The following is a 12,525-nucleotide window of genomic DNA, read 5'->3' on the forward strand; positions in this document are numbered from 1 at the left end:
AGAGTTCACACCATCCAGTGCTGGTGGCATTGGGAGCAGCTTGCCACCCTGTTGCCCTGACTTCCTTTAAGGCTTGGCCAAAGGCCAGCAGACAGCTCTCCTACCCCCACCCTACCTTGGTCCTCTGGATATATTCAAGTGCTGGTAAGACCCTTGTTTTTCTTCCTTAGGAGGGCTATACTTCAAGCCCAGGATGAGTGGGAAGCTTTCACGGAAGCCACAAGTTCCAAAGGCCCAGTTCTGAGGGAAAGTGAGGAGTTGCCAGTGCTCTACACTCTCCATTGCCAGGTTATAAGGAAGGCCTCCTTGGGCAGCAATTCTTGATCATGCCATCCACCATACCACAGTCCGACCCTGTGCTCTCTCCCCTCTGTTCACAGCATGTATAAACACATCGCCCGCAGCATGTACAAATGGTCTGTGGCCTAACATATCAGCCACAACTCATACACATGCACCCCCATATTCATACTCACACACCCCCTCTCACATGTACATAAATATATACCAACCACAGCTTACACACACACACACACACACACACACACACACACACACAAACACGTGCCCCACAGCTCATAGGTCAGTGGCAAACAGCAATGACCCAGTGAGCATGCCCAGGAAAGCCCAGCTTGGCCACACTCACAGACAGAGCATGTGTGCTAGTCCACCTCAAACCATAAAGTCAATGTCTGAGGAGAAGACTGAAGCCAATGGATTGTGTGTGCATCTCGTTGTGTGCAAATCTGTGTGTGCATCTCTGTGTGTGCATGTCTGTGTGTCTGTGTGCACACATGCCCTAAAATTATATCTGTGCACCCCCATGCCCAGTTCTTCCAGTGCTAGGGGTGGAACCCAGAGTCCTGTGTCATTCTGTCCACTAAACTTCATCCTCAACCCTGAAGGTATCACACTTCTGTAGGACCAAGCACAAGCCACCTGCCATGGGCACATTCTCAGGATGCTGGGTCACGAGTTCTTGGCAAGAGTCCTGACCAGCATGAACGGTACATAGTTCATCCTAAACTCAGTTGGGGGGACTGGTCCTTATGTGAGCCAAAGACCTCATAACACATCTAGTTGTCCTTTGAGTTTGCCCTAGACATGTTTCTGAGTCTATACTGGTTCTCAACACAGGTTAAGGTCTAAGCCTACAAGTGTGGCCTTTGGTGCTTATTCAAACTACGGGGAAGGTTAATATCCCCTCCAGGCAGAGTCAACAGTTGTGCAGAGGGCACAACACTCAGTGTTGGCCGGTGATCTGGGCCGTAACTACTGGAGTATAGCAGCATATGTCCCAAGGCCCAAGAACTCCTAAGCAGAAGGTGATTCTTGATCAAAGATCAAGGGAAAGAGAGAAGTCTGTTTTGTGCAACTGTCAGTCTTTCTGTCCCCTCTGAGGCATCAGCAGCATGTGACTCAGACTACACTTCCAGAGGACTTTCTGTGGCAATGTTCAGCCTTTACCAATCCCTCTTTGTGCCCCAGTCAAGGATGGAGTACGGCAGGCACCAGATATGGCCACTAGACAGAACCCCGAGAACCTCCTGCTGTTTTTACTATGTGGGTCAAGTAAAGCAGCCCTTGGCAGACCTTAGATCTACAGAGGCCTCAAGCTGGTGCCAATCCAGAGCTTGGCACCACCAGCTCCTATTGGTTATTTGCTGCCCAGTCTTAAAGACTGAAGGACTGGGCAAACTGGTGTCAGGAATGGTGTGGGGCTGTAAGAGATGCCTTCTATGTGGGAACAGGATGATGGACAGCCTAGAAGAATTCTGTGCTACAGGGAGAACCTTGTTAAAGAAAAAATTAGTAGGGGGTACACACAGCTGTGATCCCATCCTTCCAGAGACTGAGGCAGAAGGATGCACAGTTTGAGGTCAGCCTGAGCAATAGAATGAATTCAGGGAGACAGAGTCAAAGGCAGAGCCAGAGAATTGTAATCCCTGACACTTATTACAGAAGCAAGGCAGACTGTATTGACGACTATCCTAACAAATGCACCCGTATGGGATTGGGGTGGGGTTGGTCTCGATTCTCTCAATTCTCAAGTCAGCATGAACTAATTGGGGTTTAGAGCCAAGGGCTAAGGGAGTCGGTGGGTGGAAAATCTAAAGAGAAAACATCAGGATGCAGAGGACGCTGGCAAGCCAGGGTCCCTAGATGTCATCTAAAGGATGTAGATGAAGAAGTTGGTCAGATACGGAGTAAAGTCCCTTGATCAACTTACATAGCAGAGTCCAGAGGAAGTACCCAAAAGAGCCCAGGTTTCAGAGCCAAACTAATATATGGTTAAACCATGGGTCTTTGTCACCCTAAAGGTGGTTCCAGCAGGGACTCAGGAAGAAAGGAGACAGAGATCATGACATGACCATGATTGCAAGGCTGGGAAAGAATGCCAGCAAATCCTCTGAGAAGCTGCAGAGGGAGGGTACGCTGCTGGAAACTGCAGAAAAGCTACCCGTGCTATAACATGGAGAAGAACTTGATCTAATTCTGTTCCTATCCTAGTATTTTTAGAACTTGCGAGTGAAGAATTAGATATTCAGCTGAAGGTATGACTGAGCACTGGGTTGCAGGCGTGGACTGGTGCTTTTGAAAGCTTATAGCAGAACGGAGAAAGAAAAAAGAATTCCAAAGTAGAAAAGGAGAAGTTTAAAATGTGCAAAATTCTCCACCTACTCACTGAAGGAATGGGACCTGCTCAGGGAGATGAAGAGAGTGGGGCCTGATGGTCTTGCTACAATCAGACAGGTTCCACCCATTCCCAAGAAGAAAGAACGATCACAAAAGCATCGACACGATCACCCAGCAGCCCCTCTGTCACAGGCCTGCAGTTTCTGGGACCTTAGAGACAAATTTGTTTCTGATGTGGGGATGGGGAGGGAACGGGAGTGCTGCTGCTGGCTCACTCAATCTCATAGCACACAGCTGGCTCCCTACTCCACCACCGCACTCCTGAGCTGCCTAGGTAGTTTCCCCAAGCCTCAGTGCTGTAATGGCACGGCCATGTCTGCCTACACTTCCAAGGGTTCCTGTGAGCTTTTAAAGCCAGGCAGACCCACTGTGGGAACCAGTTCAGATAGGGTGGGGGGGTGCACATCTGATACCCCAGACCACTGTTGCTGCTTACACAATACTTCAACTTGAATGTGGACATTCCTCAGGCATGGATAGACCTGATGAGGACCTGCTGTGGGGGAGGGAGGAATGCAGCAAAACCAGGCACAGAGCCATGGAGACATCCTGAACACCTTCCTTTGACTTAGGCTGTCAACAATCCTACAATAATTGCAGCAGGATACTGGGATACCAAGCCTACTTCACCTGGAAGAGATCCAGGGCTGAGCAAAACAAAGTAAGCTCGCTGGCACCCTTTAGGAGTTTTGATCAAGTTCGTTTTATTTGCCGATTAAAAAGTTTAAAGATGGTGAAGAAGATCTCGGACACAGTAGACAGCAACAGGCATGGGATGGAGGTGGGGGGAGGGGGTCCCCTACAAAGCTGACAGGGGATTCCAAGACTGAAATCCAGCCCCCGTGGGAGGTCTTGGGTTTTTTTAAGCGGTTTTGGTGGTGCAGGGTGCAAGCATATTCTACAACATTCTATCGTTTCCACTGGTTCTTGCATTTTTTCTGCCTCCCCCTCCACAGTGTTCTCGGAGCTGCATCGACCCGTTGGGTGTGTGCTGCTCTGGGGATGGAGGTTTTGATCAACAGCCCCTGTGCTGAGGGGAAGCCCTTTCCCAGCTCTTCAGTTTCCCACCTCTTGCCAGAGCTTGGCTGAGACCCCATGTATGGCAGGCCAGACTCCTGCAACACCACCTAACTCCTTACAAAAAGTTTCCCCTTACTATTTTGAGTTCTGTGTGCTTTTTAAGTGTCTTACCGGGGCTAAAACAGTGGCTCACAGTTAAAGATCTCCGGATGCTCTTCCAAAGGACCTGACCCAGCACCCGCGTGATGGCTCACCACTGTGGAGAGCTTTTGGTGCTGCTCATAGAAATTTTGGCAAGTGCCTGTGTCGTTATTAAAATCTCATTGTTATTAAATATCAGCCAAATCCTTCCAGAAAGAGCACACCAAACCAACACCAACATGGTTCCACGTGGTAAGATATAATGGGAGAAGGAGACAAGGGGAAGAGGGGAAGAAGAGAAAAGAGGGCAGAGGAAGTCTGCCTTTCATTTGGAATGCGATGTAAAGATTCCCAGGTGGAGGTGCGAATTCAGCCAAAAGGTCTTCTGGGACTGTAGGGCCATTGCCGTGGCAAGAGTGGTCAAATGAAGTCGCTGCTGAAGGTAATTCCTAATACGTCCCTTTTTCTTATCATGGACACAAGGAAGTAGGCTCAGAAAATGCAAAGATTAAGGTTCAACATAGCCAAGGAATGTGCGACTTCCCTGTTGTCTTGATAATACTATTAGGCCCTCAGACCCAGGACTCTGGGGACCTTACTGCTTTGTTTGATTGCTATCTGGTGTGATCTCTTTGATCTTTACCTTGCTTGATCACTTCCTCTTTGATCTGAGAACTGACCCACCTAGATTGATATAAAAGCAGACCGAGAAAAAGTAAAGATGCTTCAGCCTCAGCACTGGCTGGATTCATGTTAAATGTTGTCTAATTCTTTTTTCTTTTCAATCCTCACTCTTACCCTGGAGAACCTGTTGACTGACTTAGCTGGCTTGGTCACAGAACCCTCTGTCACTACAGTTCCAGGAGTTCCAACACCCTCTTCCGACCTCTGTTGGGTAATGCATGCATGTGGTTCACAGGCATATGTGCAGGCAAAAGACCCATACACATAAAGATAAAAATGAAACATTTTTACATGTAGCCTCATGGCTGAGCACTTGCCTAGCATGTGCCGGTATCTAGCTATGGACACAACACCTCAGAAGAGAGAAGACTGGAGCAGGAAGAAGGGAGCTACTTCTCTTGACAGCTTTTTTCCCCAAACAACAATCTCAAGATTCCCTCTTACTTTCTATTTCAAATGACATTTTAAAAATGCTACTGGCAAGATAATACCTGTGGCTCCCTTGGTTTCTCTGCCCTCTGCTGGTGAGGTCTTACCCTTGAACACTTTGAAAGCCACTGTTCCCTTCCCAACAATGTCTTAGAAAAAGTACGTACAGAGGACACTCCCCTGGGAGCAGGAGTGTACATTCTAGTCTCTATTCCCAGCAGGATGGGATCTTGCTGGTTTGCACAGGACAGAGTGGTGACTTCACAGACAAGTCCCTGTCCTAAAAGTGTGGTAAGGCCACACTTTAAAAGAGAGAAAGCCAGCAAAACACTCCTCCAGCAGTTTGAGGCACCCTTGTTGGCTGAGCACAGCCTACAGGGGCCCAAGGGTTCCAATCACACCCGGTCCAGCCCATGTTGCAAGTGATGGGACCTACCCCTACTGTCTCAGTTAGGTTTACCTCCGCTGTGAGGAAACACCAGGACCGAAAGAAACTTGGGGAAGAGCAAGTGAAGGGACTGAGGTAACAGAATAAACTCCATTTTGTTCGTAAGACTCCATTCTAAATTAACTTGCCCTTAGAGAGGCACGGCCCCACCCTTTGAGGTCTGTGAAAAATCATGCAATGTCCCTGGCAGTTGCAAAATAGACCCAGCAGCTGCAGCTGGCTGATAACAGGGTGGGCTAAGGAAACATAAGTTTTTCTCAGGTCAAAATGCTCCTTTTTGATGTAGGCTCCCTCCTTGTGGTTTAACCAGGTGCTGTGAACCAATTAGCTTAAAGATCAACACTCCTTCACCCCCTCACATAATGCCAAGGCTTGGAAACCCCCGCTTGCAGTTCTTTCCTTTATAACCCCTTCCTCTTGATGACATTTTCCTTTCCTGTTCCACCAGGAAGGTTTGTGGCCCAAGCTCGAGCTACATGAAGATTCTCATATGGTTATATCGGAGGCGTGGTTCCTGGTGGTCTCTTTGGGGTTTTCTCAATCTGGGCACCACAAAAGAAGCCTTTCGCCACGGCTTCCCCACCATAGTTCACCATAAGTGGAAGTCTGGCCAGAAACTGAAACAGTAATTTGCTTCTCTTCCTCTTGTGGTCGCGCTAAATAGAGCTTTCGCTTCTCATTATTACTTGTCTTGTTATTATGATGGTGTAGGAGCCAAGGCCTAGGCTCTGTCCCTAACAGCTCCTATAACAGAGGGAGCGTTGGAAGAAATGAGTGAGAAGATAAGTACAAGAGAAAGCCAGCAAGATAGAGGGCGCAGGGACACAACCCAGAGGCCCATTGCCTTCATTCAGTCCTCTGCCTCCTACCATCTCCCCGTGATGAAGTCAGAACCCTTAGGACCTAACCATTGGCAAACATGGCTATGCAAACGCTCCAAAGTGAGCTTCACTAACTTGCTGGGCATTCCCTAACCTAATCCAGTTGACAACTGTCACACGCCCTAAAATTTGTTTGGGAATCCAGTTGACAACACCCTAAAATTTGTTTGGGAGAGGAAGTTCCATGTATCTATTCATTTATGGATCCGGAAAACATTTACTGAATAATTATTCTATCCAGATTGCTGGAGCTGGGCCTCTGAGATGATTCAGCAGATAAAAGCACTTGCATAACAAGACTGAGGACCTCAGTTCCCTTCTAGTGTACCACCTAAAGGTGAAAGGACAGAGTTAATCCCGGAAAGTTGTCGTCCTAGCCAATGTTGGGATGGACAATGAGGCTCATACAGGACTAAGCATGGCCAGGTGGAGGGGTGGGGGCAGAGAGACAATAGAAGCAGCACAACTTGGCTGGGCGGGAGTTTTCCTGTTTCTTGCCATAGTAGCTTACCACGCCCCACCCCATCATTCCCCATCAGCTATGCCTTCTGCCCGACTGGGAGCTCGTTCAAGAAGCTGATTGCAGTATCCTGAATTTCACCCTTCCGTCTCCTGTGGCCCTGGGCTGATAGAAGGCAAGGCATCCATGCTGTGTGACTCACAACGCTGACATCTACTAATCATGGTCTTAGGTAACATTTTATTATCCGTCCCTGAAATGTGGGGGCTTTGTTCCTCCTCATTCCTTATATTTACCTTATATCCAGTTACCAAACATGCCTTACCGGTTCTAAGAGTCTAGTAAACAGCTCTGGGGCCTGTCGTGGGCTTGGGTTTGGTTTAGTTTGACTTTTCGTTGTTGTTTACCTACTGAGTACTTACTGCTCAGTCTAGCCTGGAACTTGCTGTTTGACCAGGCTGGCCTCAGACTCACAGGAATTCCCTTGCCTCTGCCTCCCAAGAACTTAGAGATGTGTTAGAAGTATATGCCTTTTTAAAGGTAAATTGTTTTCACTTGAGTAGAAGATATCATGACACTATGGCCAGTGTTGGCAAAATAGTGTAAGTTATCAACAAAAGAGATGGCTTATTCCGGAGCTAAATATGAGCGATGATGGCCCAGAAGACAGATTTGGATCTCTCAGACATCACGCCCCAATGAGGTAGTACAGAGGCAGTCATTAAAGACCATACTCTTCAAATACATTCCTACACATGTGGGCACATCAAGCAGGTGTTCACAGAAACAGAGGAAACTGCTCCAAGCCCCGGGTACTGTCTGGCAACATTCTTAGCCTATTGGTGGGTGGGAGCTGGGGTTCATTCCTATATCCCAAAGGATTTTCCTTATGGTCACAAAAGATGCTAAGTCGTTTCAGCAATCGGTGGTTATTAAAGGAGCTAAGATGACCCCAAGGTAGTCTAGCTCTGAGCTTGCAACATCCCAAACTTCCCACGTCACTGCAGTCCTCCGCAGTCTGCCTCTCCAGACAGCTTCTTTTCAGGAATTCCTATCCATGCCGGTGAGTCTTACCAAGAATGTTTTCACCAATTATCACATAATTATATGGGTTTTTTTTATAGACAGCAAACTGTATGTTGTTGTACTAACTCATACTAAATTGTTACATATATACAAAAAATAGTCTTTACTGTGGGTTAGAGAGATACCTCAGCAGTTAAGAGCACTGATCTCTCTTCCAGAGGACACAGGTTCAATCCCCAACACCCAGATACATGATGTCTCCCAACCATCTATAACTCCAGTCCCAGGGGATCCAATGTTCTCTTCCATCCTCCAGGGGCACTGCACACATATACATATATGGTAGATACACATATGTATGCAGGCAGAACACCTATACTCGTAAAATAAAAATAAAGGTTAAATGTATTCTTTGTTGTGGTACCTGCTTCTGTAATAAGGAAGCTGGACATGAATTAATTCATGACATTTTTTGTGATTTTGACACACCCATTGGGCAAGAAGTCACATGCTTTGTGCAATAAAATGTGAGAGGAAGTTCCCATTGAGCAGTGATTTGATTAGAAGAGTCAGTCCAGATCCCATGGAGGTCATGGGGCAGAGTAACCTCCTGAAACTTCAAAGCCAAGGCTTTGAAGCCTGGTTCAAAGGGGGTCTCACGTACTAAGGAAAGCCAGGCTCGGGGGCACAGGGCCTCACTGCAGAGGACAGAATGCAGGCCTACAGCTAAGGACCATTAATTACAGCCTGGCCGGCAACTGGTCTGGGGAGGTTCTCTCTGGACATCAGCATAAATAGTGTCTTAGTTAGGGTTTTACTGCTGTGAACAGGCACCATGACCAAGGCAAGTCTTATAAAGACAACATTTAATTAGGACTACCTTACAGGTTCAGAGGTTCAGTCCAGTACCATCAAGGCAGGAACATGGCAGCATCCAGGCAGGCATGGTGCAGGAGGAGCTGAGAGTTCTACATCTTCACCTGAAATATGCTAGCGGAAGACTGACTTCCAGGCAGCTAGGATGAGGGTCTTAAACCCACGCCCACAGTGACACACCTACTCCAACAAGGCCACACCTCCTCATCGTGCCACTCCCTGGGCCAAACATATACAAACCATCACAAGTAGTATCCAGAAAGTGCTAAATGGCCCCTTTCAGTGTGTCTGTGAGGGCACTAAGCAAGTCCTGAGCAAAAGGACAGGAACTACCCCCAGCAGCTTAACTGGGCTTTGAGACTCACAACCTCAGACAGCTACGGCTAGGCTTCCAGGACCCAATCCCTTGCTCTCTGAACACCCTGGGAACTGCTCTGTGGCTTCCTACTTTCTGGAAGAAGCAGAGAGCGAGCCCTGGTCCAAAGCAAGTAAAGCACTAAAATCTGCCCTGTTGGTAGCCTTACAGCAAATGGAGAAGAAACACAACTGGGTCAAAAAGATCCAACACCTACCCGAGCTCATCTACCAACATTGGAGCTGACAGCAGACCTGTGTGTTTCTAAACTTCAAGGCCAGGCTAGTCCACGGCATACTCCTACTGGGAAATTACTCACTCCCATAGGAGGCTGCTGAGGGCACGGAGGTATCCACAGCCAACAGGGTTAATGCTAGTGGCTCTGCGGGATGTACAATTCACCTCTTTGGTCTTCCAGCAGCCAATGGCTAGTTATTACACTGGTGGGATGCTCAATCAGTCCCTGGTAGCCTGTCCTGCTGAAGGAGCTTGGCCTAGCTGGGTACTACACAGCTCTCCAGGATCCCAGCACCAGCCCCTGTTCCCCAAGGGACTCTTCTCCCATCCCAGTATGAAAACATTTTACAAACTTTGAAGATTTTGAAAAATTCCACAACACAAGTTGAGACCATCTGCTGGGCCAGCCAGGGGTCCTACGGAGGGACAGCTGTGAGTCCTCTGAGATAAAATAGCTAGGTTAGAGAGGACAAAGCCAGCCCCTAGCAGTGTGAGCGAATCCACTGAGTGCCCTAATACAGCTCTTCAGTCCCTGGGAGCTGGGATTTCCTTATGGTCGGGCAGTAATGCACACCGCTGCCACTAGAGGGCACATAGAATCCTGGGTTAGAGGAAAAGAGATGGGGAGAGCTCAGAGGGCTCAGAGGAAGGCAAGTGAGGTGCTCAAGGGAGCCAAGAGAAGGAGGTCTGTGGAAGGGCCTCTAGAAGTGGAGTGGGGGAAAGCAGCCAGGAGGAAGAATACAGGAGGAGGTATTTGAGATAAAAGGACCTGGGAGCTGAGTTAAGAAGCCAGGAGGCAGGGTTGGGGATTTAGCTCAGTGGTAGAGTGCTTGCCTAGGAAGCGCAAGGCCCTGGGTTCGGTTCCCAGCTCCGAAAAAAAAAAAAAGAACCAAAAAAAAAAAAAAAAAAAAAGAAGCCAGGAGGCTCACAGAGGTCACCTTAGGGGAGAGGACAGATAGAAGTGAGACACTATCTAATGGGGTGGAGGAGGTATTTCCACCATGGCTGGAGAATCCAGATCCTATCCCCCATGAGTTCTGATATCATGAAGCCTTTATTGGGGAGACTGAGCTCCGCTGGGAGGCCAGAGGCCATACATTCTGCACAAAGGGTGTGGAGACCCTATGCAGAGATCAGCTCTGGCCCCCTACTTCTCTGGGTTCATAGGAAACCAAACTGTTGTTAGATCCCCATAGCCTACAAGAATAGGTTTCTATTTTAGTTAAGAATAAGTTTCTGAGGGGGTTGGGGATTTAGCTCAGTGGTAGAGCGCTTGCCTAGGAAGCTCAAGGCCCTGGGTTCGGTCCCCAGCTCTGAAAAAAAGAAAAAAAAAAGTTTCTGTCTCCTAAATCTAATGTACCCTACAAAACATATTTTTCAACCTGCACTAGACTCGTGACGCCATGACATATGATTGCCCGCTCTCGTTCAAACTACGTTTTCGGGATACTTTGATCTGCAGTCATGATCACCCCATAATTGCTCCCTCCCCACGTGGCATGTGTTCCTGTTTCCTTACCTGTCACGGTACTTTTTTCTAATGGCCAACTATCTTGCCCCTCTAAAGACACTTACAGCTAGTTTGTTTGTTTGTTTGTTTGTTTGTTTGTTTGTTTAAATTAACCTCATGGCTCTTCCCTGTTGGCGCCAGCACCGACACGGTACCGAGAATCAGGTGAAAGCCTGTGGGATGAAAGAAGCACACACACACAGGTTATTCGTGTCAAGCCAGAAGAGGAAGAGAGCTTCTGGTTTCTTTATTGACCAAACTATATATCTAAAGAACACCACTTAGCAGGTATCTGTCAAGCACAGTGGGGAACCCTGGCTGAGACTTCGGTAACAAAGGACCGACTATGTGGCCTGAATAAATTAGGGAAATAACCAGGAAGGCCAGCCTAATTCTGACTCAGGTGAGAAGTACCTGGCTAGACTGTTCCCAGTTGGGGACAAAAGGCTTCCACATGCAAGGGCAGGGCTCAGCAGGGGTCAAACCTTGTTAGAGACCCAGAAGGGTCTTGTTCAGGCTGACAACATTCTGTGAATGTAAACTTCTTGTGCCACACAGTGACAAAGCAACCAGGCCCAAATCCAATACGGCTCCCACACTTCCCCATACAAGAGATATCAAAAGCCCGACTTAGAGTAAGACAGCTGATGTCAGTCCTGAGCGCACCTCTAAAGTAAGCTTGCTTCAGTGGCACAATCATGGATTTGCTTTTTCCTCGCATACTTGGGCTTAATGTTACCTGAATAAAAAGGCTTGCTCTAATTAATCTGGACATGATGATTTGGGTCGGTAGTTTTTCCCTCCCATCTTTGATATTAACAATCTTTACATCTGTTGGGTGGAGGGCTGCAGACCTGCCCAGAGAAAGACACGAACTGCAAAGCCTGCTGCTTGCCTCAACGCCCCACCCTCTGTGTGTGTGTGTGTGTGTGTGTGTGTGCGCGCGTGTGTGCGTGTGTTTGTGCGCGAGTGTGTGTGTGTGTGTGTGTGTGTGTGTGTGTGTGCGCGCGCGCACGCGTGCGCACCTCACTTTCCCCGGTCTAAATACATTCTGGTGACTGTCACGTTAGGGAGAAGTGTCTGCTGTAGTGGGTGATGCAGAGGCACAGGGCTCAGAGCAGAACAGGAAGTGTTGTCTACCCTGTCCTCAGAATGAAGCTTCTGTGCCTTCTGTGCCTCATTGGACCACAAGATGGCACTTCCTGGCCCTTGCTAGTGTTCCCAAGTATGGTTCCAGAGCAGATAGATGCCTTATCCACACTTCAAGTTCTGTTGCTTGCAGCCAACCACAATTACAAAGTACCAAATAGAAAATTCCAGAAATGATTCTGAGAATTCTGGCTAAACTACCCTAGCTGCATTCTCAGTGAAGGTAACCCAGAAAATTCAGGCCAGATGGGAGTTGGGGTTTTGGAGGACTGGGATGTGACTCCATCAGATATGGAGAGTGGTCAGGGTGATCAGATGTGAAGGGGGAGGGAAGCAGGCCTTGATATCCTGACTCAGCAGGGATCCTAGTTAGTGAGACTTAGGAAGTGAATAGCCTGATGGACCCAGGAGAAAATTCTGGAAGTAAGGCTGTTGGAATTTCACCATGACCACACACCTACAATCCTCTTAGTAAAGAATATCAGCCTGCCCACTTGCCCTGCTGAGCAGTCATTCAAGGTTGGCTCAGCACTGGGCAAGGGGAACAGTTAAAGAGGCACAAGTGGGCAGGGGACCCTCTGCTTTGGAGTCACTGTGAATCCATCTTCAAGC

This window comes from Rattus norvegicus, chromosome 7, assembly GCF_021556685.1.
Source record: "Rattus norvegicus strain SHRSP/BbbUtx chromosome 7, alternate assembly SHRSP_T2T, whole genome shotgun sequence".
NCBI classification, from domain to species: Eukaryota; Metazoa; Chordata; class Mammalia; order Rodentia; family Muridae; genus Rattus; species Rattus norvegicus.